Below are 26,813 nucleotides of genomic sequence, written 5' to 3' on the forward strand. Positions count from 1 at the left end.
TTAACCAAAGCCAAAACAAGTAATATTGAGGCATTCAAACATTTAGCATGGAAAATATTCAAAACTCTTTTTTAAAGTTAAACTCTGAACTTTGATGTAGACGATGACAATTTTTATGATGTTAAACCGAGTGAGATGTGCTTTCTCCAAATAATCGATATTTTAATGATTGTGCCATTACAATGTAAGGTAAATAATTTACGTAAATTGAATACATACAGAATTAGGATTAGTAACATGAATGTGTTTTAGGTTGGCTTCAAATTTCTTAAAATGGCGCCATTTCAGAAATATAACTTCAAGTGAGCACAGACCAGGGTTCACAGCATGCTGAGCTATAAGAAATGTCACGGAATCCTCAGAAAACATAGTGGAGAGAGAGAATTTGTATCACCAACAGAATGCTCAGAAAGTACCCGTTCCAGAAAAACGACATATCTGATCAGGAAAATAGAGGACAGAGGTGAGGCTGATACTGAAGCTTTCTAGCCATAATGAGAGATTGGTGGATTTAATCATTTTGTTTTAAAAGAAAAGGAATCTGCAAAGTGGTCATGATAAAATACATGAATAATGACAATACAAACATGGGACTAAAGCTAACGAGCCTTAAGGTAGATTGAGTTACGTTTCTGTTCCCCAAAAACTCCGCAAAAATATTAACTGTTTGTGAATGTAATCACAAAGTAAGTGTTGTAGAGATAATCAACTTGTATAAGGCACATAGATGTTCATCTGGCACTATGGAAGTGTTGTCACAGTTTCAGACAGGAGCATGCAGAGGTTGACTGGAGTAGTTTGTCTGCAGGCAAAGAGACCTCTGGCAAGTGGGAGGCCGTTAAAAGTGAGATGGAGGCCTTTAAAAGTGAGATAGCAAGAGTTCAAGGTCTATATGTTCCTGTGAAGGTGAAGGGCAATGTTGGCAGGAATAGGGAAGCCTGGCTGACGAGAGATATTGAGGCTTTGACCAGAAAAAATAAGAAGGCGTGGCTCAGGTACAGGCAGCTCTGATCAAGAGAATCCCTGAAGAAGAAAATCAGGAGGGTGAAAAGGGGCATGAGATAGCTTGGGCTGAAAAGATTAGGGTGAATCCAAAGAGGTACTTTAAGTATATTAAAGGAAAAGAATAACTGGAGAGAGAATGGGGCCCTTCAAGGAGCAAAGTGGACGTGTATGTGTAGCACCGCAGGAGATGGGCAAGGTTCTCAATGCATATTTCTCCTCTGTGTTTACCATAGAGAAAAACATGAAGACTTGGAAACTTGGGGATATCTTGTGGACAGTCCATATCAAAATAGAGGAGGATGTATTAGAATGTATGAAGGTAGATAAATCTCCTGGTCCTGACCATATATATCCAAGAACAATACAAGAGGCTAGAGAAGAAATTGTGGGGACCCTAGCTAATATTTCGTTAGCTACAGGTGAGAACCTGGAAGACTGGAGAGTAGCGAATGTTGTGCCATTATTCAAGAAGGGCTGCAAATAAAAACCTGGGAACTATAGACCAAAAGCTTAGCATCTGTGGTTGGTAAGTTACTTGAGAAGATTCTGATGGATAAGATATACATGCATTTGGAAAGACAAGGTTTGATTAGGAGTAGTCAGCATGGCTTTGTGAGTGGGAGATCATGCCTCACAAATTTATTGGAGTTCTTTGATGAAGTGACCAGGAAGTTGACGAGGGCAGGGTGGTAGATGTAGTCTATATCGATTTCAATAAAGCTTTTGATAAAGTTCCACATGGTAGACTGCTCTGGAAGGTTAGACTGCATGGAATCCAGAGGTAAAAACAATGACTGCAGATACTGGAAACCAGATTCTGGATTAGTGATGCTGGAAGAGCACAAAAAGGTGCAGCGAAATCGATGTTTCGGGCAAAAGCCCTTCATCAGGAATAAAGGCAGAGAGCCTGAAGCGTGGAGAGATAAGCTAGAGGTTTGGAACTAGGGTGAGGTGGTGGAAGGGAAAATGAGGAAACTGTTGAAGTCCACATTGATGCTCTGGGATTGAAGTGTTCCGAGGCGGAAGATGAGGCGTTCTTCCTCCAGGCGTCTGGTGGTGAGGGAGTGGCGGTGAAGGAGGATCAGGACCTCCATGTCCTTGGCAGAGTGGGAGGGGGAGTTGAAATGTTGGGCCATGGGGCGGTGTTGGTTGATTGGTGCGGGTGTCCCGGAGATGTTCCCTAAAGCGCTCTGCTAGGAGGCGCCCAGTTGGATGCATGGTAGAAAGCATAGTGGAAGGATACTTGTCGGACTGGAGGCCAGTGACTAGTGGAGTGCCTCAGGGTTCGGTGCTGGGCCCATTACTGTTTGTTATCTATATCAATGATTTTGATGAAAATGTACAAAGCATGATTAGTAAGTTTGCAGATGGCACTAAAATGGGAGGTATCGTGGACAGTGAGGAAGGTTATCAGAAATTGCAGCAGGAGCTTGATCAGCTGGGGAAGTGGGCTAAGAAATGGCAAATGGAGGTTAATATAGATAATTGTGAGGTTTTGTATTTTGGAAAGTCAAATCAAGGTAGGAGCATGATGAATTGTAGGGCCTTAAGGAGGGTAGTGAAACAGAGGGACTTTGAAGTTCAGGTTCACAGTTCTCTGAAAGTGGAGTCACAGATCGACAGGACAGTGAAGAAAACCTTTGGCACACTGGCCTTCATCAGTCAAGGCGCCGAGTGTAGAAGTTGAGAAGTTAGTTGCAGTTATGGAGGACATTGGTGAGGGCGCACTTGGAGTATTGTGTTCACCTTGTCATAGGAAGGATGTTATTAAACTGGAAAGCGTGCAGAAGAAATTTACAAGGATGTTGTCAGGACTCAATGGTCTGAGTTATAGGGAGAGGTTGGACAATCTAGGACTTTTTTCTTTAGAGCGTAGGAGACTGAGGGGGCAACTTATAAGTGTATATGACAACGAGAGGCATGGACTGGGTGAATACACTCAGTTTTTTTCCCATGGTTGGGGAATTGAGGACTAGAGGGGATCAGTTTAAGGTTAGAGGGAAACGCTTTTTACACAGAGGGTGTCACGCACGTGGAATGAGCTGCCAGTAGAAATAGTTTAGGCAGGTAGATTAACAACATTTAAAAAGGCATTTGGACAAATACATGGATAGGAAAGGATTAGAAGGATATGGGCCAAGAGCAGGGAAATGGGATTAGCATGAATGGGCATTTTGGTCGGCATGGACCAAAGTTTGGGCCAAAGGGCCTGTCTCCGTGCTGTAGGTCTCTATGAGTGTATAACAGTCTTCACCCAGCAATAAACAAGAGCAGGGAGGTTAGTATGAACGTGTATAAAATTAATATTACATTGCAGCCAGTATATACTGCTTATGTTGTGGGGAGCCATTTAAAGCTACGTCTCAAACGTAGCGGGTGGGTGACATCAGTGCGGGGCGAGCGTGCTGACGTCAGTGCATACTCTGCGTATGCATTGAGGGGGGCCGTTAAAAAAAAGAAAAAAAAACGGGCAGCACAATGGCACAGTGGTTAGCAACAACAAATGGCACCTGGGTTCAATTCCCGCCTCAGGCAACTGTCTGTGTGGAGTTTGGACATTCTCCCCATGTCTGCGTGGGTTTCCTCTGAGTGCTCCGGTTTCCTCCCACAGTCCAAAAATGTGCAGGTTAGGTGAATTGGCCATGCTAAAGTGCCCGTATTGTTAGGTGAAAGGGTAAATGTAGGGGAATGGGTCTGGGTGGGTTGCTCTTTGGAGGGTCGGTGTGGACTTGTTTGGCCGAAGGGCCTGTTTCCATGCTGTAAGTAATCTAATATACATTTCTGGATCCCACATAATAGAACGGACATGAACACATCGGAGAAAGTGAAGAAAACATTTTAAAAATGGTCCCACGACTGAAACTTCAATTATGTGAATAGATTGGAAAGATTGGACTGTTCTAGGAAAGAGCAGACCTGATAGAAGTTTTCAAATTCATGATAGGTTTTTACAAAGGAAGCAAGCAGCAACTGTTCCCATTCCTAAGAGGATCAAGAACAAGACAGCACAGATTTAAAGTGATAAGCAAATGTAGAAATATGATGTAAGAAAAAGTGTTTTCACACAAGTGGTTTGCATCTGGAATGCACTACATAACTGCCTACAGTTGCGGTGGAGACAGAATCAATGGAGGGTATTGAGATGATTTTTTAAAAATAGAAACAATACACAAGGGTTTGGGGAGAAACATGGAGATTGGCACTTAGTTATGGTGCTCAATTGGAGAGCCGGTGGGCTGAAAGGCCTCCCTCCGTGGTGCAACACTTCTGTGATTCCACAAAGTAATCGGGGAAGTTTGCCTCTTTGAGACACCCTAAAAAATGAAATTTGTTGTTGCGAAGGATTGCTATCTTGGGTAAATTTAGCAGTTTTGCTATGACATGTTTCTTGTTCTTATTCACTTTTCGGATACCACTGTGTTAAGTTAGGTTCCACCATAATGCTGGGTAATTGTATATTTTGAGAAAATGATGTGAAGGTGCTGATGTTGGACTGGGGTAGACAAAGTTAAAAATCGCACAACACCAGGTTTCACAACACTTTGATCTTTTACTATAAGTTCTGTGTCCTATGATCCTGCCCCACTAGCTACCTGACGAAAGAGCAGCACTCCGAAAGCTTGTACAGTATTTCCAAATCAATCTGTTGGACATTAGCCTGGTATTGTATGATTTTTAACTTTATAAAAAGAAGCTCAATAGCATATTTTTGTTCTATGCTTCATGACTGCAAGCTAAGAATAGTCACTTGAAGGGCAAGAATTTCTACCTTACCAACTTAAAATTACTAGGTTCCTTCACTAAGGGCTGCATTTCACCAGAAATCAGCTAAAGTTTAGGCTCAGGCTTGAAGGGCCGAAGGGCCTGTTCCTGGGCTATAAATTTTCTTTGTTCTTCTTTGTTCCAAATGTTATTTTTTGCTGCCTTTCATTGAGTGATTCTGCTTGTGAGCTGCAGCAAGTTATCGCATAATATTCTCCACAGCCCACCTTAGCACCACACATCCTGCTCGCACTATTATGCACTCAGCAATTACAGAAGTAATCACTTCCTGACATTATTTAGAGAAGATTATATGGTGAAATTTATTGTTTATTTTCTGGCTTTATGTCCTTCATTTTGGCTTATTTTCTGTGTTTTAAAATGGTGCCAGAGAGTGTTGATACATTTGTTACAAATCCACTTGACAATAAATAAATCAAATCAAATCAAATCACAGCGGCAGCCATGTGGATTGTTGGCAACAACATTATTTCTAAAGTCCAGCCATGCACCAGGTGAAGTGCTGCAGCTAAGAGCTGCCCTTCCACGTGTACATAGCGGGAGGGGAACAATAATGACACGTTTCTGAGGCAGCACAGGTTACACAGCTGACACTGCATTGCAAGTACAAGTCCACATTCATAAATGTTCTTGTACTTTACATTAACACCTATCTGATTGACAGTTAATATAACTGCAGGTAAGTGACTTGAGGGAACTTGTAGGTAATGGTATTCTTGTCTTTCAAAATGAAAGTGGCTGTGAGTTTGGAAGGTGCTGTCTGAGGATCTTTGGTGAATTTCTGCAGTGCATCTTGTAGGTGGTACACACTGCTGGTACTGAGTGTTGGTGGTGAAAGGAGTGGATGTCTTTGGATGTGGTGCCAATAAAGGGAGCTGCTTTGTCTTGGATGATATCAAGCTTATTGAGTGTTATTGAAGCAGCACGCATCCAGGTAAGTAGGGACCTCCTCACTTCTGGCCTGATGATGGAGGGAAGGTCATTGATAAAGCAGCTGAAGATGGTTACAGCAAGGGCACTAACTGAGGAATTCCGGCAGAGACATCCTGGAACTGAGACGACTGACCTCCAACAACTACAACCATCTTCCTATGTGCCAGATATGACTCCAACCAGCACAGAGATTGCCCCGATTCCCATTGATTTAGGTTTTGCCAGGACTCCTTAATTCCACAATCAGTAAAGTGCAGTCTTGATATCAAGAGCTGTCACTCTCACCTCACCTCTAGAATTTATTGAACATGTCTAAGGTCAGAAGCTGAGTGGCCCTGGCAGAACACAAACTGGGCATCACTGAGCAGATTAATGCTGAGCGGTTGCAGCTTTCTAGCACTGTTGATGACACCTTGCATCACCTTACTGTTGATAGAAAGTAAGCTAAATTGGCCAGGTTGGATTTGTCCTGGTTTTTGTGCACAGGACATACCTGGGCCATTTTCCACATTGTCAGGTAGATGCCAGTGTTGTAACTGCACTGGAAGAACTTATCTAGGGGAGTGGCAAATTCTGGAGCACAAGTCTTTACTATTATGGTCAGAATGTTGTCAGGGTCCATAGCCTTTCCAATATCCAGTGCCTCCAACCATTTTTTGATATCTAATGGAGTGAATCGTATTGGTTGAAGACTGGTATCTGTAATGCTGGAGAACACTGGAGAAGGCCAAGATAAATCATGCACTTGTCACTTCTGGCTGATGATTACTGTAAACGCTGAAGTGTTGGGCTCTTTCAACATTGAGGATGGGGATATTTGTGGAGTCTTCTCCTCGATGATTTGTTTAATTGTCCACCACCATTTATAACTGGATGTGGCAGGACTGCAGAGCTTAGATCTGATTAGTTGATTATGGGATCATTTAGCTCTGTCTATCACTTGCTACCTATGCTGTTTGGCATGCAAGTAGCCTCACTTGAGTAGCCTCAATTTTAGGTATGTCCGATTCTGCAACTAGCATGCCTTCCTGCACTCTCCGCTGAACCAGGGTTGATCACCTGGCTTGATGATAGTGGTTGAGTGGGGGATATGCTGGACCATGAGGTTGCAGACTGTGCTGAAATACTATTCTGCTGCAGTTGATGGCCTACAGGATCTTACAGATGCCCAGTCTTGAGTTGCGAGATCTGTTTGACCTTATTCTGATGAATGCAGCACAAGTGCAGTAAGACATTGTAAGTGCTACATACTGTTCTTCCCCCATCCCCAGTCCCCAACATCAGCCAAAACAAAACATTGTATCAGGAGCACATTGGTGAATATTCACAATTCAAGGTGAAAGAAAGTTGTATCCTTATGCAGCCTCTGAGATCGGGATTGTCTTTGTGAATTATAACCCACAGGTGACACTGATCGTGATTGCTTGTGCTTCACACAGATGTCTGTAATCAATGCGTAATACCCACTGGCATAGTGAAGATTGCTGTGACCAAGGTCTGCATTCCACTCAGTTGGACATTGCAGTGTTTCACTTGCAGGGTATGATGTTTACAGATGACTTCAACCCCGTCCTGTGAAAGTGCCTGATGAATGTAATGATGCCTGAAGGGCCTCACATTGATAACAAGTAGAAATTGAGCTCAGATAGAAAGAAAACACTTACTCCCTCCACTCTGAGTGTGATTAAAGACATTTTTCATTTTCATTCTGAATTTACAATTTGCATGAGTCTGGAAGCAAATTCAGGTTGCACTTGGCAGAGTGAGTCACAGGCTCAGCCTGGTATTCAAGGGACCCTCGACCCCAGCCCCTGAGCCTCTATGTTTATTATTTCCTTGCATTGCCCATCAAGACAATCAGTACTGAGCTTTCATATATTCCCACAAATCTCTTTGAATTATGACAGCATCTCCTAATATTAACCCTGAGCCCCATCCCTACAGCTTAGACATGCTGCACAGCACCTCTATAAGGTCAAGGGGGTGTGACTGTCAATGACCTCCCTTACCACAGTAACACATGACCTCCAGTCCACTATTGTCTCCCCACTTATATGTTGAGTTCCCCCCCTTCACAATTATTATCCCGTTTGCATCCCAACATTCTGCCCTCAATCCTCAGAACTGACTCACTACCACAACAGTTGTTCCCTGATAACCCCCTTTAACTTATATGGAACCCCCGGGACTTACTGCAGCCCACCCATGACTAATGTGGACAGAAAGCCCTGAATAATGAGTGACAAGTCCCTGGCTGGTCTGCATGGAGTCCTGGACTGACTTTCTGTGAGCTGGAATTTCCGGGTACCCCTTCTGACTTTCATGTCAGGAATTACTGCTGGTTTCTATCCTGCCTGAGGGAGAATAGGAAGATGTGCATCAATGAGGTGAGATTAGATACTTATGGCATGCACATGTATACTAATGGGCTTCTTGCAGCTCAATAGTGAAATTCTCATCTTGTCATTCACAACTTGGCTACTGAATTGGCTTTTCTTTACCTGACATTGAAAATCACATTTCTACCGATCTTGCCATATTTTCCCAACTGATTTGCCATCAGTTGTGTCGTTCAGGTGCATGGAAGATTCTACCCTAAGTTTATTAAGTAAACCTTCTCAAATTTCTGTAGATGAAAAAATAATAACTGAATTTATTAATGCAATTATGTAGAAAAGATATGCTTGATGTTATCTTACTTCATTCATTCATAACATTGTTAACACATTCATTTCTTGTTTTGTAGAGAGCATAGAATATAGAACAATACAGCACAGGTACGGGCCCTTCAGCCCATGATGTTGTGCTGAACATTACACCAAGTTAAACTAATCCCTTCTGTCTGCTCTTGGTTCATAGCTGTACATTCCTTGCATATTCATGTGCTAAAGTCTGTTAAACACCCCTATCATGCCTGCCTCCACCACTATCCCTGGCAGTGCATTCCAGACTCCTACCACTCGGTGTGTGAAACATTTGCCCCTCACAACAGGTTTGAACTTTCTCCTTCTCACCTTAACTACATGCCTCCCTCATCTTAGACATTTCAACTCTGGGAAAAAGATTCTGACTGTCAACTTTATTTATACATCTCATAATTTTATAGGCTTCTATCAAGTCTCCCCTCAGCCTTTGCCACTCCAGAGACAACAACCTGAGTTCTTCTAACCTCTCCTTATAGAAATTATGTGCTTAACTAGCAGCTATGTTCCTACACTTTTCCTGTTTCTCTTGACAATAGAAATATTAGCTATTGTTCAGTTTAATATTCATTATTTTTGAATGTTTGTTGTATAATAAAGCAATATTTTTGTTAATTTATAAATATTTGATCTCTTACTTAAGCATTCATTTGAAGTTTTAGGTACAGTAGAAAGATTCAACATTTGTTTGTTCAGTGAAACTGTAAGGATTTTCCAGCTCCTGGATGTATTAGATGGTCTGGGTACAGTTCATAAGGAACATTGTTTAAGCAGTCATCTGAAGGAGTGGGGATAAAGCTACAGTTTTTATGTGCAACTAGAGCATTCTTATTCACATAAATGGAACATTTTTGTGCAATTGAATTTCCTTTATTTAAATGAGATGGTGAGATAACAGCACAAGAATAGCATGTATTCTGGATTACAAAAGAACACTTTTAAAGTAAGGTGCCTTCATAATTCTCTCATGCAGCATTAAAAATACATGAACAAATATTGGTACTCTTGAACAAACTTTAATTAAACTTTAAAAATTGCAGTCATCTCATAAAAAGTACAAAATTATTGTCCATTTAGGTGTGACTTTTGAAATTTCTATATATTGTTTTACGTTAGACCAATCTGATATAGAGCTTGTTCCTTTTCGAACAAACTATTGTATATTTTGGCACATTTAAATGATATTACATGCGTTTATTAATTATATGGAATTCCCATATAGATGAGATTCTGAACCACCTTTTGTAATCACTAAACATTGGAGATCTGAATTTATTGTGCTGCATTGTTCTAAAGCCTGAGGCAACTAGCTGATTTATTGTTCATCCAAAACTTAACAAGAGAACTGAGTTTCAACCAATTGAAGGCACACTGTAAAATATAGTTGGAAAGGAATTGGAAGACAACAATCCAGTCTGGGAGTTTGTTGCACAGAGGGTTGCTGCATGCTTAGCACCAAAAGCAACAGGCTATAGATCAAGCTAAGTGGCTCTACAGTCAATGAAAGCTCTCCAGTCCCAGTAAATCCAGCTGAAAAAGGTGAGAGATGACCAGGCAACCATCAGAAGAAGACATCTTCAACCAGTGTGTCTACAAGAAGAAAATCTGTCATTTTTGTGAGCATACTTGGCAGAAACAGCCAAGTGAATGATCCTATTTAACTTTGCTCCAAGGCCCCCAAGCATATAGATTTCATTAACCAACTAATTTGTTTGACTTTACTACAACTGAAGAAGTGATGGAATGCATTAAATATGACTAAGGCTCTGGCCTCAATAGTAGTGCTGAAGATCTGTACACACACCCCTGGCCAAGCTGTTCCAGAGGAATTGTGCCACTCACCTGACAATGTGAAAGGTTTCCAGGTCCTTATCTGCAAAAAAAAAGTGTAGCCCAGCTATACACGTCCTTACTACCAACCCATTTCCTCACAGTAGTAGCATCTAAAAGTCTTGACTTGCCAATAACGGATCCTCTGCAGGGATTACTGTACTTAGCTTCAACCTCATCATGGCCTTCATTTAGACATATAAACAAGAACATCTCAGATTAGGTGCGGAACATTTGCATTCACAGTGTCACTCTGTCATTTGTAAAGTCAACTCATGACCACTGCCTGGCAGAATATGTAAAGACTCCCAAGATTGAGAGAAAACCAACAAATGATCCTCCCTCACCTACATTTCCTCCCTGAGTTTCCTCATGATCTCTGAACCACTTCATAATCAGCTTTCTAGTCATCACTGTGTGGACTATACAAAGAAGCAGGCTTGAAAGAGGATTACAATGATTATATGCTGCTTTTTGGCACAATGTGAGAAAATATCCCAGTCTGTGGTTGTCTGCTCATTCACTTTAATATACAGAAAGCTGTGGGGTATCATTTCATTACGTGCTTGTTTCGCAGACACCAAAGAGAAAGCAACAGAATTTTCAGTCCCAAAGCATTTTAAAGGAATTGCTCAGAATAGTATCTATTCCCAGTTGACTAATAATATTCCTTTTAAATGAAGTGTCATTAAATTAAAGAAAGGAAGTTGAACTCCCGAAATCATTAGCACCTTGTTATTGTTTCCAGCTGCTCCCAATCAGGGAAAAAATATGCTTTACAGTGCATAGACTCATAGGGTCCTACAGCGCAGAGACAGGCCCTTTGGTCCAAACTGATCTATGCCGACTAAAATGTCCGGATGATGTAAGTTTGCTCGTTGAGTTGGAAGGTTCGTTTTCAGATGTTTCATCACCATACTAGGTAACATCTTCAGTAAACCTCTGAATGAAGCACTGGGGTGTAGTCCACTTTCTATTTTTGTATTTGGGTTTCCTTGGGTTGGTGATATCATTTCCTGTGGTGATGTTATTTCTTTTTGGTGATACCATTTCCTGTTCTTTTTCTCAGGGGGTGGTAAATGGGATCCAAGTCAATGTGGTTTTTGATAAAGTTCTGGTTAGAATGCCATGTTTCTAAATGATGGACAAAATGTCTGTCCACGCTAACCCCATTTCCCTGCACTTGGCCCATATCCTTCAAATCCTTTCCTATCATTAATTTGTCCAAATGCCTTTTAAATGTTGTTAATGTACCCACCTCAACCACTTATGCTGGCAGCTCATTCCATGTGCGTACCTCCCTCTGTGTAAAAATGTTGCCCCTCAGGTTCCCTTTTATTCTTTCGGCCATTTACACCTTGTGATTTGCAGCAGAGGGAAGGATTTACGTGTCTGCACTGGCAGGGGGCAGACAGTATGAGATGCTAGTGGACACAGGAGCCTCCATTTCTATTACTGACCTACCACTGCCCTGATGTCCCCATTTTTCCCTTTCTCCCATTGGAGTGGGGCCAAATTAATTCACCCTTCCCACAGTCTATAAGGACTTTGTACTCCTTCATAAAATCATTTCCCATAATAGTTCCTTCATTATATTTACATACATAAAATCGCATCGGTATGTGCAGGTCATTGATCTCTACTAGAGTAGTCTTACTCAAGTACCCAGGGGTTTGCTGTTCATTAATCCCATTCACATAAATCATTTTGTTGGTTGTGGGCAGTGGTAGGTTAGTAATAGAAATGGAGGCTCCTGTGTTCACTAGCATCTCACACTGTCTGGCCCCTGCCAGTGTAGACACGTAAATCCTTCCCTCCTTATCACCCATGCACTCTCAAGTCATCTCCTCTTTGGGACATGATTGATAGCTAGAGGATAATGGCTTTGATGCCACTTGCGCCTCCATCCAAGGGGTATGGGTGGAGACTAATTTAGATACAGGCTTGATTAAAATCGACCCTGTAGTCATGGAAGGTCCGAAACACAAGCCGCACCGCCAATACCCCATAAAACCCAAAGGATTAGTGGAGAGGGGAATTTTCCAAGACATTATGAGACACTACTAACTCCCCCACATGCCCAGTCAGTAAACCTGACAGAAGTTACCATCTCACAATTGATTATACAGCTCTAAACAGGGTCACTCCTAAATTACACCCTATAGTTGCCAGTCCATCCACAATCTTAAATGGATCTCCCACCCACAAAATCTTTACTTGATATTGCGAATACATACTGGTCTATCCCCCTCCATCGGACACCCAAGATAAGTTTGAGTTTACCGTCCGGGATAAACAGTATACCTGGAACAGACTTCCCCAGGAATTCCATAATAATCCAGCCATCTTTCACCATGTAATGAGTGAGGTACTCAGGGAGATCGACCTACCCCATGACAGTACGATACTCCAACATGTCGATGACATCCTTCTGGCTTCTGAATCCAAACCAAGACATGAGGAGGTGCTATACTTAGTCCTGAAGCACTTGCAGGACAGAGGGTTAAAAGCCAGCCCAAAGAAAGCTCAAATTGGGAAAACTAGAGTTTTTTACTTGGGACGTTTAATTTCCCAAGACACGAAAGAAATGCCTCCAGATAGCTAGATAGCTATACAACAGATGCCACTGCCCGTGACAGTCCGTGGTGTGAGAAAGATCTTGGAATTGTTTAATTACTGCAGGAACTTTATCCATGAGTTTGCCAAAGTTGTCAAGCCCATACAACGATTGGTAAAAGGGAATAAACCTGCAACAAACCCTGTTGACTGGGGACTGGAGCAAGACAATTCCTACACGAAACTGAAAGCAGAGTTAATGTCAGCACCCAGTCGGGATTACCAGATGCTATTAAAGATTTCCACATTTACTCCAACAAAGAGGGAGGTTTTTACTTGGCAGTAGTAACCCATGGCGATAAACAGTGACCTATAGGGTACTACTCAACTGCTGAGGGTCCCGTAGTGAACGGCTTGCCCAGATATATAGCTGCTTTAGACTGTGCCACGTGGGCTGTGAGGGTCAGTGAGCCTATTGTGATGACAGGGAATACAGTCTTGCATACCAAACACACCTTCGTGGAATTGTTAAATACGGGAAAATTGCACCGGTTTCTAACATGAGAAGGGCAAAATGGGAGACTGTTGTTTTGCCACCAACCAAATCCATTACCATTGTACGAGATACCCGGGAAAACCCAACGGAAAGGATATTAGATGATGGTGAGCCACATGTGTGTGGGAATGTGGACGATGAAGTAGAGGAAAGTTGTACCCATGGAAGCACCAGATGAGACCCTGTTTATAGATGGCTTGCATAAATATGTAGACAGTTTGCCACGAACGGGATAGACAGTAGTGAACACGGAACTATGAGTTGGCCGAGTGGGGAGAGTAGAGGGAGGCCTGTCAGCCCAGATGGCAGAGTTAGTGGCCCTCACCCAGGCCTTCTCAGACGCGACAGGGAAGAGCGCTAACATTTACACTGACAGTAGATGTGCATTCGGAATTGTCCATGATTACATGACCATTTGGGGAAGACAGGGATTTGTCACCACAGGGGGCACCCCTGTCAAGCATGTGGAGATAATAAAGACCTTGTTGGAGACCAGTGAGCTCCCATTGGAGGCTGAAGGGTTGAAGGTCAAGGCCCACCAGACAGAACCAGATAAACAGAATCCCGAGTGGTACATCTTTAAGGGTAAGCAGGCTGCTGACAAAGCTGCTCAATCAGCCCAGAGACAGAAGACATCCATCCTTTGTCTGCCACTTTTGTTGAGGATGGCTCCACCATAAGCATCACCCAACTGCACGCTGATACCCCTGAGGGCATTTCCCATGTGGGGCGTGATGCTCTGATAACCAGTATCGGGAAGGAATGGTGGTGGAAGAGCATGGGCAGAGAGATATAGCTCAATTCTGTCACCACTTGTGATGTGTGCCCAGCTCAACCCAGGCAGGCCTATTAAAATTAGAATATGGCACCAGCCATGCTCAAAGGTGCCCTGGGAGCATGTACAGATAGATTTTATGGGATCTCTTCCCCAATCCCATGGGAAGACATATTGCCTTGTGATTATTGACCAATTCACCAGGTGGGTTGAGGCCTACCCTACCCAGAACTGCTCAGCTACCACTGTGACAAGGATTTTAGCTGAGGAGGTGATTCCCAGATTGACTCTGACCAGGGACCTATTTCACTGGAAGAGTTGTAAAAACCATATGTCAGTTGATGGGCATTAAACAGAAATTTCACACACCCTATTATCCACAAAGTTCTGGCATGGTGAAATGAGTGAACAGAACTCTTCAAACCTCCCTTGCTAAGGCCATGCAGGACTCTGACTGTGGTCCTACCTGTGATACTCATGTGACTCCAGTCTGCCACAAGCCGGTCGACTGGTTTGACCCCTTAGGAGTTGATGACAGGTCGGGCAATGCAACTGCCCGAGTCCATCATCATGGGGGGGTTCCGATGTTGGCCCTCTCCATGATAGAATACATCGCTATGACGTTGATGATCCTCATCCTCTGCTTTCTTTTCAGATTGACTCCTCTCGCGGTCTGCTGACGTCGTTAGTGTGCGCGCAGTTGTTGCGAACAGACCAAGAGCTGGGCTGTTGCGCGCAGGTGGTAAACCTTTGGACCATAGTATAGCTCTGCTTGGTAAGCTCCGGGATGTTTCTGTTTATTTTTGTGTTGGCCCTTCACCTGGTAGCTAATGGGAGGAACACCGAATGAATTGTGCTACCTAGGTACTGTTCATCGGAGTAGGCAGGGGTTACATGTTAATCCTTACCTATAAGGGTCCTATTTGCACATGCAGCAAAATAACATCTCGAAATGCTAGGTCTGTACTCGAATCCCTGCACACTGTAGTGGGGGGATTCCCTTTAAACCCATTCCGTTTAATAAATCAGAAACAGTGGAATGGTGGTTGGACTAGGACCGATCCTCACAATTATCCATTTTGGGGGGGTGGTTTAGGTCTGACAAGGAATCTCACAAGTCAATCATGCAAGGCCCTGACCAGACCATTTATGCTGCCAATGGTAAGGTCACCTGGGAGACTGCGGGTTATAACATGCACAACTATAAAGGTTGGTTCCAGCCTCAGTACAACCTTTCACATACACCACTGGCTCTGTCCCCCACAAACACCACAGGTGAAGGAACCTCCTCGGGGGCTATTTGTTTTAAATGTAATCACACATCAGGGTGGGATGCCGGAACCAGCGAATGTTCCCGTTCCCTGCTCCTTACCTCGTCCGGCCGCCGATCGTTTCTTTCTTGAAATATTCTGAGCCTTGAGGTTGTCAACATGACAACAAGTAGAATGTTCAAAACCATTTGGACTGCAATTCAGACTGATTACCTGACGATTTATAATGGTACTCATTTTGTCTGTGGTCTCAAAGTATACCCTTGGCTCCCTTCAAATTGGTCCAGATCTTGCTATTTTGCCTATGTGGTCCCTTTTGTTCGCCATTACAGTTCCCTCCGCCTTCATCCCAACCTACACCTACTTCAATCCAAGCGCTCCATCACTAAGACTAAGCGATTCTTTATGATTGCCTTCCCAGTCAATGGGACTGTTAAGGCTGCTAGGGAACGGAGCAATATGGCCTCAACCTTGGAGAGGCTGGCTAATGAGACTGCCAGTGGCTATGCAGCTGTTAGCACAGCCATCTCTGAGGTGTTGGCTGAGGTCATTGCCACCCGTACCATTGCTTTGCAGAACTGTTTGGCCTTTGACTATTTGCTAGCAGCACAAGGTGGCACCTGTGCTGTTATTGGCCCTGAGTGCTGCACGTACATTCTGGACACCTCGGACAATATAACTAACCTAGCAGATCACATCCGCCTGGAGGCCAATAAGATCCAGCATGAAGGGAAACAGATTCATGATTATAAAAGCTTGCGTCCTTTTTCCTGTCCGGGAGCAGCGGGAGACAGAGCGGAGGTGACATGGAGACCAGGAGGGTGCTGGGAAGATGAGGACTTAGTATATATTTGGGCAGCAGCTAAACCCGAGATACTGCACGTGTAGTATCTCCCTCCCCCTTCCTCCTCTAACCAAAAGAAAAAGACTCTGTAAGGTAAGGTTTTTATTTTTTCTCTTTCTTTTCTTTCAGATATTTAAGTGCATCGTTTGGTTTTAGATAGTTGATATAAAGCCAAGGCTTACAATGGCAAGGGACCTCAGACTCATGGCATGTGCCTGTTGCTTGATATGGGAACTCAGGGACGTGTCTGACCTTCCTGACTTACATTTGCAAGAAGTGTGTCCAGCTGCAGCTCTTGTTTGACAACATGACGGCTCTGGAGCTGTGGATGGACTCACTGTGGAGCATCCGCGATGCTGAGGAGGTCATGGATAGCACATTTAGTGAACTGGTCACACCGCAGGTTAGAATTGCTGAGGGAGACAGTGAATGGGTGCCCAAAAGGCAGAAAAAGAGTAGGGAGGCAGTGCAGGTGTCCCCTGTGGTCATCTCCCTCCAAAATACGTCTCCCGTTTTGGATATTATTGGGGGAAATTGCTCAACAGGGGAGGGCAGCAGTTGCCAAAATCATGCCACCATGGCGGGCACTGCTGTTCAGAAGGATGGGAAAAAGACTCATAGGGCCATAGTAGGGGATTCTATTGTGAGGGGAATAGATAGGCAGTTCTGTGGCCGAAAACAGGACTCCAGGTTGGTATGTTGCCTCCCAGGTACTCGGGTCAGGGATGTCATCGATCGGGAAGGGTGAACAGCCATTTGTCTTGGTGCATGCAGGCATCAGCGATATAAGGAAAAAATGAGATGAGGTCCTGAAAGCAGAATTCAGGGAGCTAGGAGAGAATTTAAAAAGGAGGACCTCAAAGGTAGTGATCTCGGGATTAATACCAGTACCACGTGGTAGCCAGCATAGAAATGAAAGAACAGGCAGGATGAACACATGGCTTGAGCGATGGTGTAGGAGGGACGGGTTCAGATTTGTTGGACATTGGGACCGGTTCTGGGGAAGGTGGGACTATTACAAATTGTACGGTCTACACCTGAACCAGATTGGAACTAATGTCCTTGGGGGAGGTTTTAAATTAATATGGCAGGAGGCTGAGAACCAGAAGAGAAGACAAGTAGACAGCAAGGTGGAAACAAGAGACTGTAAGAATCATGAAGTTAGCATTAAAAAAGAGAATAGTAGGGAGACAGCAGATGATGCAAGTAACTGGTGGCTTGAAGTGCATAAACTTTAATGCATGTAGTATAGTGGGTAAGGCAGATGAACTTAGGGCTCGGATTGGTTCCTGGGAGTATGACATTATTGCAATCACAGAGACTTGGTTGAAAGAAGGGCATGATGATTGGCAACTAAATGTTCCAGGATATAGACACTTAAGACAGGATAGGGGAAAGAAGTAAAAGGGGGTGAGGAGTTGCATTGCTGGTTAGGGATAATATCACGGCTGTGCTAAAAGAGGACACTATGGAGGGCTGAGTAGTGAGGCATTATGGGTGGAACTGAGAAATAAGAAGGGTAGGGCTGTATTACAGGTCTCACAACAGTGAGTGTGAGATAGAAGAACAAATAGGTAAACAGATTACGGAAAGGTGTAGAGGCAACAGGATGGTGGTGATGGGAGATTTTAATTTTCCCAATGTTGACTGAGATACAGTCTGGATGGGGCAGAATTTGTAAGAACCATACAGGAGAGTTTTCTAGAGCAGTGTGTTCATAGTCCAAACAGGGAAAGGGCCATATTGGACTGGGTGTTGGGGAATGAGTCAGGCCAGGTGGTAGAAGTTGTGATGAGGATTTCTTTGGGAACAGTGACCACAATTCTGTAAGTTTTAGAATCCTCGTAGACAAAGATGAGAGTGGCCCTAAGGGAAGAGTACTAAAATGGGCCAAGGCCAATTCCTGAAGAAGGGCTCATGCCCGAAACGTCGATTCTCCTGCTCCTTGGATGCTGCCTGATCTGCTGCGCTTTTCCAGCAACACATTTTCAGCCAAGGCCAATTATATCAAAATTAGGCAGGAGCTGGGAAATGTGGATTGGACACAGCTATTTGAAGGGAAGTCCACATTTAATATATAGGAGGCTTTCAAAGATAGGTTAAAGATAGTGCAGGATAGGCATGTCCCGTTGAAGGCAAAGGATAGGAAAGGTAAGATTTGTGTACTGTGGATGACAGGAGAAATCGTACGACTAGCCAAGAGGAAAAGGGAAGTATACATAAGGTCTAGGCAGCTAAGAACAGAATGGGCCCTTGAGGAATATCAGGAGAGTAGGACCAGTCTTAAACAAGGAATCAAGCAGGGCTAAAAGGGGTCATGAATTAGCTCTAGCAAGCAGAATTAAGGAGAATCCCAAAGCCTTTTATTCATATATAAGAAGCAAGTGGGTAACTAGAGAAAGGATTGGTCCACTAAAGGATAAAGAAGGAAGGCTGTGTGTCGAACTTGAGAAAATGGGTGAGATTCTGAATGATTACTTTGCATCAATGTTCACTGAGGGGAGGGACATGATGAATGTTGAGATTAGAGATAGAGGTTTGATTACTCTGGATCATGTTGACATAAGTAGGGAAGATGTTTTGGGTAGGCTAGAGGTTATTAAGGTGGACAAATCCCCAAGACCGGATGGGATCCCCAGGTTGCTGAGGGAGGCAAGAGGAAATAGCTGGGGCCCTGACAGATATCTTTGTGGCATCCTTAAACACAGGTGAGGTGCCAGAGGACTGGAGGGTTGCTCATGTTGTCCCCCTGTACAAGAAGGGTAGTAGGGATATTCCAGGTAACTACAGACCAGTGAGCCTGACATCAGTGGTGGGAACATTGCTGGAGAAGGTACTGAGGGATAAAATCTGTTTATATTTGGAAAAGAATGGGCCTATCAGTGATAGGCAACATGGTTTTGTGCATGGGAGATCGTACCTTACCAACTTAATAGAGTTCTTTGAGGAAGTGACCAACTTGATAGAAGAAGGAAGGGCTGTAGATGTCATATGCATGGACTTTAGTAAGGCATTTGATAAGGTTCTCCATGGGAAACTAATGGAGAAAGTGAAGTCACATGGTGTTCTAGATAGGCGGATAAAGAATTGGTTGAGCAACAGGAGACAGAGAGTAGTAGTTGAAGGGAGTTTCTCGAAATGGAGAAGGGTGACAGTGGTGTTCCACAGGGATCAGTGCTGGGGCCACTGTTGTTTGTGATATACATATATGATCTGGAAGAGAGCACTGTTGGTATGATCAGCAAGTTTGCAGATGACACAAAAAATGGTAGAGTAGCAGAAAGCATAAAGGATTGTCAAAGAATACAGGAGAATATAGATAGACTGGAGAGTTGGGTGGAGAAGTGGCAGATGGAGTTCAATCCAGGCAAATGTGAAGTGCTGCATTTTGGGAAGTCTAATTCTAGAGTGAATTATACAGTAAACGGAAGAGCCTTGGGAAAGGTTGATGAGCAGAGAGGTCTGGGAGTTCAGGTCCATTGTACCCTGAAGGTTGCTGTACAGGTGGATATAATGGTCAAGAAGGCAAATGGCATGCTTGTCTTCATTGAACGGGGTATTGAGTATAAGAGCTGGCAGGTCATGTTAAAATTGTACAAGGCATTGGTTCAGCCACATTTAGAAGGTAAGGAAGGTGCTAGCTATGAAGAGAGGTTGAGTAGGTTAGGTTTATTTTCATTAGAATAAAGGAGATTGAGGAGGGACCTGACTGAGGTCTACAAAATCATGAAGGGTATAGACAGGGTAGGTAGAGATAAGCTTTTTCCCAGGGTGAAGGATTCAGTAACGAGAGGTCACGCTTTCAAGGTGAAAGGTGAAAAGTTTAAGGGGGATACATGCGACAAGTATTTTAGACAGAGGGTGGTAAGTGCTTGGAACGCGTTGCCAATTGAGGTAGTAGAAGCAGGCGCAGTCGATTCAATTAAGATGCATCTGGACAGATGCATGAGTAGGTGGGGAGTAGAGGAATACAGATCTTTAGGAATTGGGCAACAGGTGTGGACAGTGGATTTGGATAGGCTCAGGCTTGGAGGGCTGATGGGCCTGTTCCTGGGCTGTATGTTTTCCTTGTTCTTTGTTCTCTTAATCCCCCTGGGTCGCTAGGATGGCTACAAGCTGGATGTTGGCGCTTGTACCTTTTGCATGCCTTCATCATATTCATTGTTAATGTCATTGCTTGTTATGTTGTTATGGCTGTCCTTAACTCATGCTGTAAAGTTTTGACAGCAAGAATTATGCCTCCACTTTGAGTTGCCTGGGAGTGACCCCCTTTCTGGCCCCACTGATGATTACTGGGTGTAGGTGATCTGTTCGTTATACTCCCGCATGTCTCGGAAGATGAGGGGGGTCTGAAAACAAAAACTAACTGAAGAAGAAATACTTGCAGAAAAAAATGTTATGGTATGCCGTTCCTGGAAACAGCGATCTCTGCATGCACATGCGCAGAGCACACCAGCAATCTCTGCAATTAAGAACACAAGAAACTATCTTTCGTGGGCTTTTTGTTGTGCACGTCATCCAGACTATAAAAACTGCTGTACCTGTTGTTCAGGGAGAGACGGCATGGTTAAGTCCCACTGTTAGAGTCAGAATCACGCTGCCCCTCCCAAAAGCTTTTGATTTAATAAATTTGATTGGCTTGCTTCTAAATTTGATTGATTTACTTCTAAATTTAATTGACTTGCTCCTAAATTTGAGTTTTATTAATTTTGCTGCAACAACACAATACTCCAAGTGCGACCTCACCAACATTCTGTACAACTGCAACATAATTTCCAACTTCTGTGCTCAATGCCCTGAGTGATCAAGACCAGTATACCAAAAACCTTCTTCACTGTCCTGTCTAGTAGAAAAATCTGCTTCAGGGATGAAATAGAAGTGAAGAGAGTTGAAGATTTTCACGTTGACAACGGCTTTTTGAAGATGTGGAGAATGTGGAAAGGCTTGACCCAGCTCATCAAGTTTTGGAAAGTTACAGTGACATCAGAGCTAAACAGCGATGGCATCTTGTTCTTCACTGCCAAACACTGCATCTTAACCTTGAGCCTTGCTATAAGAAATCCAACAGAGGCAAGTATATCTGTCGCCATTGGTGAACCTTAAGACTGGTGAACTGTCCCCTCACCAAATAGTTTCAAAAGTGCATACAATAAAATTGTTCCTACTCACAACTGGTTAAAAACAAACTGTCCACCTCTCACATAGTTCCATGGCTTGCTTGTCCTCATGCCTGCCCAATCTGAGTTTGCATTCAGTGCCACTGCTCTTCCGACTTCTCAGCTTCTGTGTTTCCTTCAGATTTGGCTTTGCTTGCTTTACACATTCTAATCCTGCACCTTTTGGAAGAGCCCTTTGGCCAATCACAAGAGCATCACCCAGAAGCTGGGCCAGTTTCTGAATGGTTCATTTAGGTTATGTTAGAAAACTGGCATTTTTAACTACTGTATCATTCCCAGTGCATCATACAGACAAAATTAACTGTATTGTGCCTCTAAATGCTGTATACTACATCTAATGCTGATTAGTTCTGTGCCCATTCTGAGCTGTTTGATGAAAACATATTGTCAAACAACTCACAGATTAATTAGGAGAAAGTGAGGACTGCAGATGCTGGAGATCAGAGCTGAAAAATGTGTTGATGGAAAAGCGCAGCAGGTCAGGCAGCATCCAAGGAGCAGGAGAATCGACGTTTCGGGCTTTCCTAAAGAAGGGTTTATGCTCAAAACGTTGATTCTCCTGCTCCTTGGATGCTGCCTGACCTGCTGCGCTTTTCCAGCAACACATTTTTCAACTCACAGATTAATGTTGAGTTATTCATGGTGTTGCCTGACCTCATCCATTGCTTCAATGGTCTTAGCCTCTTGACCACTCTCCTTTTACTCCACATTTGTGTTTGCTCTGGGGCAACTGTTTTCCACACTGGTATTCACACTGTATTTTTGAATTGTGGATTGAAGTGGGGAAAAAAATGGAACTTGCTTTAGAAAAAGGAAATAAATAGAATCGAAGGAGTTTGTATGCAACTTAGAAAAAACAGGTGAAGCTAACTGATGCACATGAGATCATTTTGCTTTTTTGGTTCAGTGAGTCCAGACAAATTAGGGGTTCAGGAGGACTCTGCAAAGTCCACCAAACTTGAACATGTAGCCTGTGAGTTAAACCCAAACAGAAACTTCCAACATCTCCTTGTCCTTTTTCTCGGTAGAGTGCACTCTCTCACTTTCTGTTGAAAAAGCAGGAAAAAGTATATTCAGGGACACTGATAGAAGGAATTCTAAAACATAAAGGTAAAGGAAACATTTCAGGTCAAACCAATCAATCAGTGATCAATGCTTTGCAAGCAAAGAAGAATAAAGAAGACTGTGAAAATAGCTCATTCTACTTTGGTGGTCTTGAGTTATGATGCAGAACCATTTCTCACCATATATATTTTTTCCCCATCCACAGTATTTATGCCAAGTTTTCTGTCTTTTGTATTATTTATATATGAGTGTGTATTTAGAGAAGAGAAAGGTACAGTTTTAGCTTAATAGCGTAAAATCCATCATCTCCATCTTTTTAAAAGTTTCAGCTTATAATAAATAGTTCATTTTCCTGTTGATGACTAAACTTGGTGGGGACTACATCTGAATCTTGATTGCAGTCAGCCAGGTAAATTGATTTTGTGGTTTTAATTTGATTTGTATGCATTTGCCATGAGTGTGGAATAGTAGAGCTTGATTATCAGCTCATTCATCCTAATTGAGTCATCACACTCTTTGCTGAACTTGTTCTGATCCATGTTCCACCAACTTCAGTCACACCCAATTACTGTGTCTAGGCCAATTAACATAATTCAAACTGGTCACATTAGTTTCAAATTTGGATCCTAGTGGACATCTTCATTTGGTTCACCTTCTTCAACAGTCAGATATTCCTCGAGCTCTACTTCAGTGTTTCAGACTGAAGGCAAAACACATTGTCTCAGTTTTAGTCTGAGGTTCAACCTTTCAGCTACAACAACTTTCATCCTCTTGATGTTGTTGACAGATACTTCCAAAATGAATCTCTGTGCCTTGCTTGTTCCTTTTCCTTTTTAACTCTCTGTTCATAGTATTGTGCCAAGATAACTTGTTTCTATCTCTAAACAAACCCTTCTGAAGAAGGGTCACTGGATCCAAACATGCTTCTCTCTCCACAGACCCACTGAGTTTTCCCAGCAATTTCTGTTTCTGTTCCTTGTTTCTATCTCTGTCTGGCATGAGTTTACCCTGGATTTGGTCAGATCACAGGAAGCCAAAGATCACGGCTAATTACCATTCTTTATCCCGGGCTCCTTAGAAAACACTTTCATTTTTCCTGATGAAGGGCTCTTGCCCGAAACGTCGACTCTCCTGCTCCTCAGCTGCTGCCTGACCTGCTGTGCTTTTCCAGCACCACACTCTCAATTCTGATCTCTAGCATCTGCGATCTTCACTTTCTCCTACTTTCATTTTTCTGCCAATTCCACCATTTATTAATTCTCAGATCTCCATTTTAAAGCCTGTGAGCCAATGAGGAATCAGAACAAAAGGAATCAGAACAAATGGTGCAACAAAGGACGAATATTCACCAAGCAGAAAGATCAGGCCACAGGATGTTCATGAGATTAAGGAAGTGGGGAAATGATTGAATAAATCTGTGAACATGCACTAGCCGGAGGGGGCAAGGAGAGAACAGAAATTGGATAGTCTATCAGCATGTACATGCGCTATGTGTTTGGGAGGCTGTGCCCGAGAGGGCGCTGGTGGCTGGGAGAGGCATGGAACGAGCTGTGCCTGCCTCTGTTGTCTAGTACAAAATTCCAGGCCAGAGGTCTGTCAGCAAAGGAGGGGGATGAAGAAGGAAGGAAGATGTGAAACTGCATAATGCCCTATCCCCAAGTAAACAGTTAAATTGCTCATGCTCTGTCACAACTGCTACCTGTGGTGCAGCTCATAATAAAGTTGTAAGTCTCTCATAGTTTTGTGCAATGGGGGTCAGTGCCATGATTATGCAGCTGGCTGAACCACAAATCTTGCCATTCTAGGCAACCACCTCAATCAATGTGCCAGCCCTAAAAACCAACTACCAGGCAATTATTAAATCACATATTCCACTGATTTATTACAACTTTTTTTTTTAATTGAAGGTGAATTGTCATGAGGTCTCTGCTATTTGTCCTCTAGAAGAGCTGTGCAAGTCCTGGAAATATTGTAAACCCATTCAGTGGGATTCCCAAACTGGGATTTCTGGTTGGAAGCAAACATTGCTGCTACATTAGTCCCGAGAATTTTCCAGGTCTGTACCTCTACACATCATACCAAAGATCTATTTGCCTTTTTTTATGGTCTCACTTGTTGACATGGTCACTTAAGTGGCCTGGATGTCTCGCCAGAGCTGAGCTGCAATATTTAAAAGGTAAATCATTATGAAAAATAGCTTTTATAGAGGGATAACTTTCAAATAAAAATGATGTATTTTTTACAGGGAAACTTCTAAGGAAGAAGGGACACATGCTAAATTAGATGTACCAATCCTTAATTTTCCCTCTGTGCACTGCTTAAGTTCAAAACCTTGTGCACTTCTTTGTTTTGAATACTGTAGAGTATATCAACCATTTCTTATTCTGCACATGGGATGAATCAGTTGCTGGCTGTGCATAAACCATGTACATCCAATCCCTTCTTGATGCATTTGTTCTAAGTATTCTTTTTAACAAAATCATATTTCTTATTGTTATTGAATAGGGCACTTCATTACAAGAACAGGGTTTCAGATGGCAATGTACTGAATCGAGCATGAAATACCACTGCTGGTGGGAACAAGCACATGTGTTCCTTGGAATATTGGATTTAGGAGCAGGAGTAGACCATTAGGCCCTTTGAACCAGGCAATCATTAGATCACATATTCCACTGATTTATTACAACTTTTTTTAAACTGAAGGTGAATTGTCATGAGTTTTCTGCTATTTGTCCTCGAGAAGAGCTGTGCAAGTCCTGGAAATATTGTAAACCCATTCAGTGGGATTCCCAAACTGGGATTTCTGGTTGGAAGCAAACATTGCTGCAACATCAGTCCCGAGAATTTTCCAGGTCTGTACCTCTACACATCATACCAAAGATCTCATTTGTCTTTTTTTATGGTCTCACTTGTTGATGTGGTCACTTAAGTGGCCTGGATGTCTCACCAGAGCTGAGCTGCAATATTTAAAAGGTAAATCATTATGAAAAATAGCTTTCGATATGTTCGTGGCTGATCAGATTGCGCACTTGACACCAGCTTCCTGTCTGCCCCCACTCCTTTGTTGCGTGGTTTCATGGTCACCACCATGAGTTTGGGTTCAATGCAGATTGGTCAAGGAGAAGGCAAGGACTAGAGTCTCAACTCCTCATTGCCCTCAGTATTTCTTTCAATAAATACAAAGGTGCAGGGAGTGACTGCGTTTGACATCAAGGCTGAATTTGACCAATTGCAGCAAAAAGGTGTTCTAGCAAATATCCACTTTAATGAAAACTGGGGAAAAAGAAAACTCACCAACTTCACTTCAAATGATTCTGTACCTTGTCCTAGACTTTTCTGACCCACTCACTGATACAGGTAAATCAACACAAAGGCTTGGGGAAGAGTGAGAAAGGTAAGAGAAAAAGTGTACAGTAAATACTATAAAATGAATCTAGATAACTCATTTGAGAACATATGTCAATATTAATCAATGTTTATGACAGGGATAAGCTGTGCAGGGGAAACCAGAAAGACCTGCCTAAAACCCATACTGGCATCAAGCTTTGTAAATATTTTGGTGGAAAACTTAACCATAGAGTCATAGAGCAATACAGCTCAGAAACAGAGCCTATGGCCCAACTCATCCATATCGACCAGGTTTTCTAAATTGAACTAGTCCCATTTGCCAGCATTTGGTCCAAAACCTTCCTATTCATGTACCCATCCAGATGCCTTTAGATGTTGTAATTGTACCAGCCACCACCTTCTTCTGGCAGGTCATTCCATACACGCACCGCCCTCTGCATGAAAATGTTTCTCCTCAGATCCCTTTTAAATATTTCCCCTTAAATCTATGCCATCTAGTTTTGGACTTGCCTGCCTGGGAAAAGACCTTGGAGAAAGTGAGGACTGCAGATGCTGGAGATCAGAGCTGACACCCTCTTTCGACTGACTGAACTGATCCTCACTCTGAACAACTTCTCTTTCCAATCCTCCTACTTCTTCCAAACCAAAGGAGTGGCCATGGGCACCCACATGGGCCCCAACTATGCCTGCCTCTTCGTAGGATATGTGGAACAGTCCATCTTCCGCACCTACACTGGCACCACCCCCCACCTTTTCCTCCGTACATCGATGACGTATCGGCGCTGCCTCGTGCTCCCACGAGGAGGTTGAATAGTTCATCCACTTCACCAACACCTTCCACCCCAACCTCAAATTCACCTGGACAGTCTCAGATTCCTCCCTCCCCTTCCTAGACCTCTCCCTTTCTATCTCGTGCGACCGACTCAACACGGACATTTACTATAAACCGACCGACTCCCACAGCTACC

Source organism: Chiloscyllium plagiosum, chromosome 38 (assembly GCF_004010195.1).
Source record: "Chiloscyllium plagiosum isolate BGI_BamShark_2017 chromosome 38, ASM401019v2, whole genome shotgun sequence".
Taxonomy (NCBI): domain Eukaryota; kingdom Metazoa; phylum Chordata; class Chondrichthyes; order Orectolobiformes; family Hemiscylliidae; genus Chiloscyllium; species Chiloscyllium plagiosum.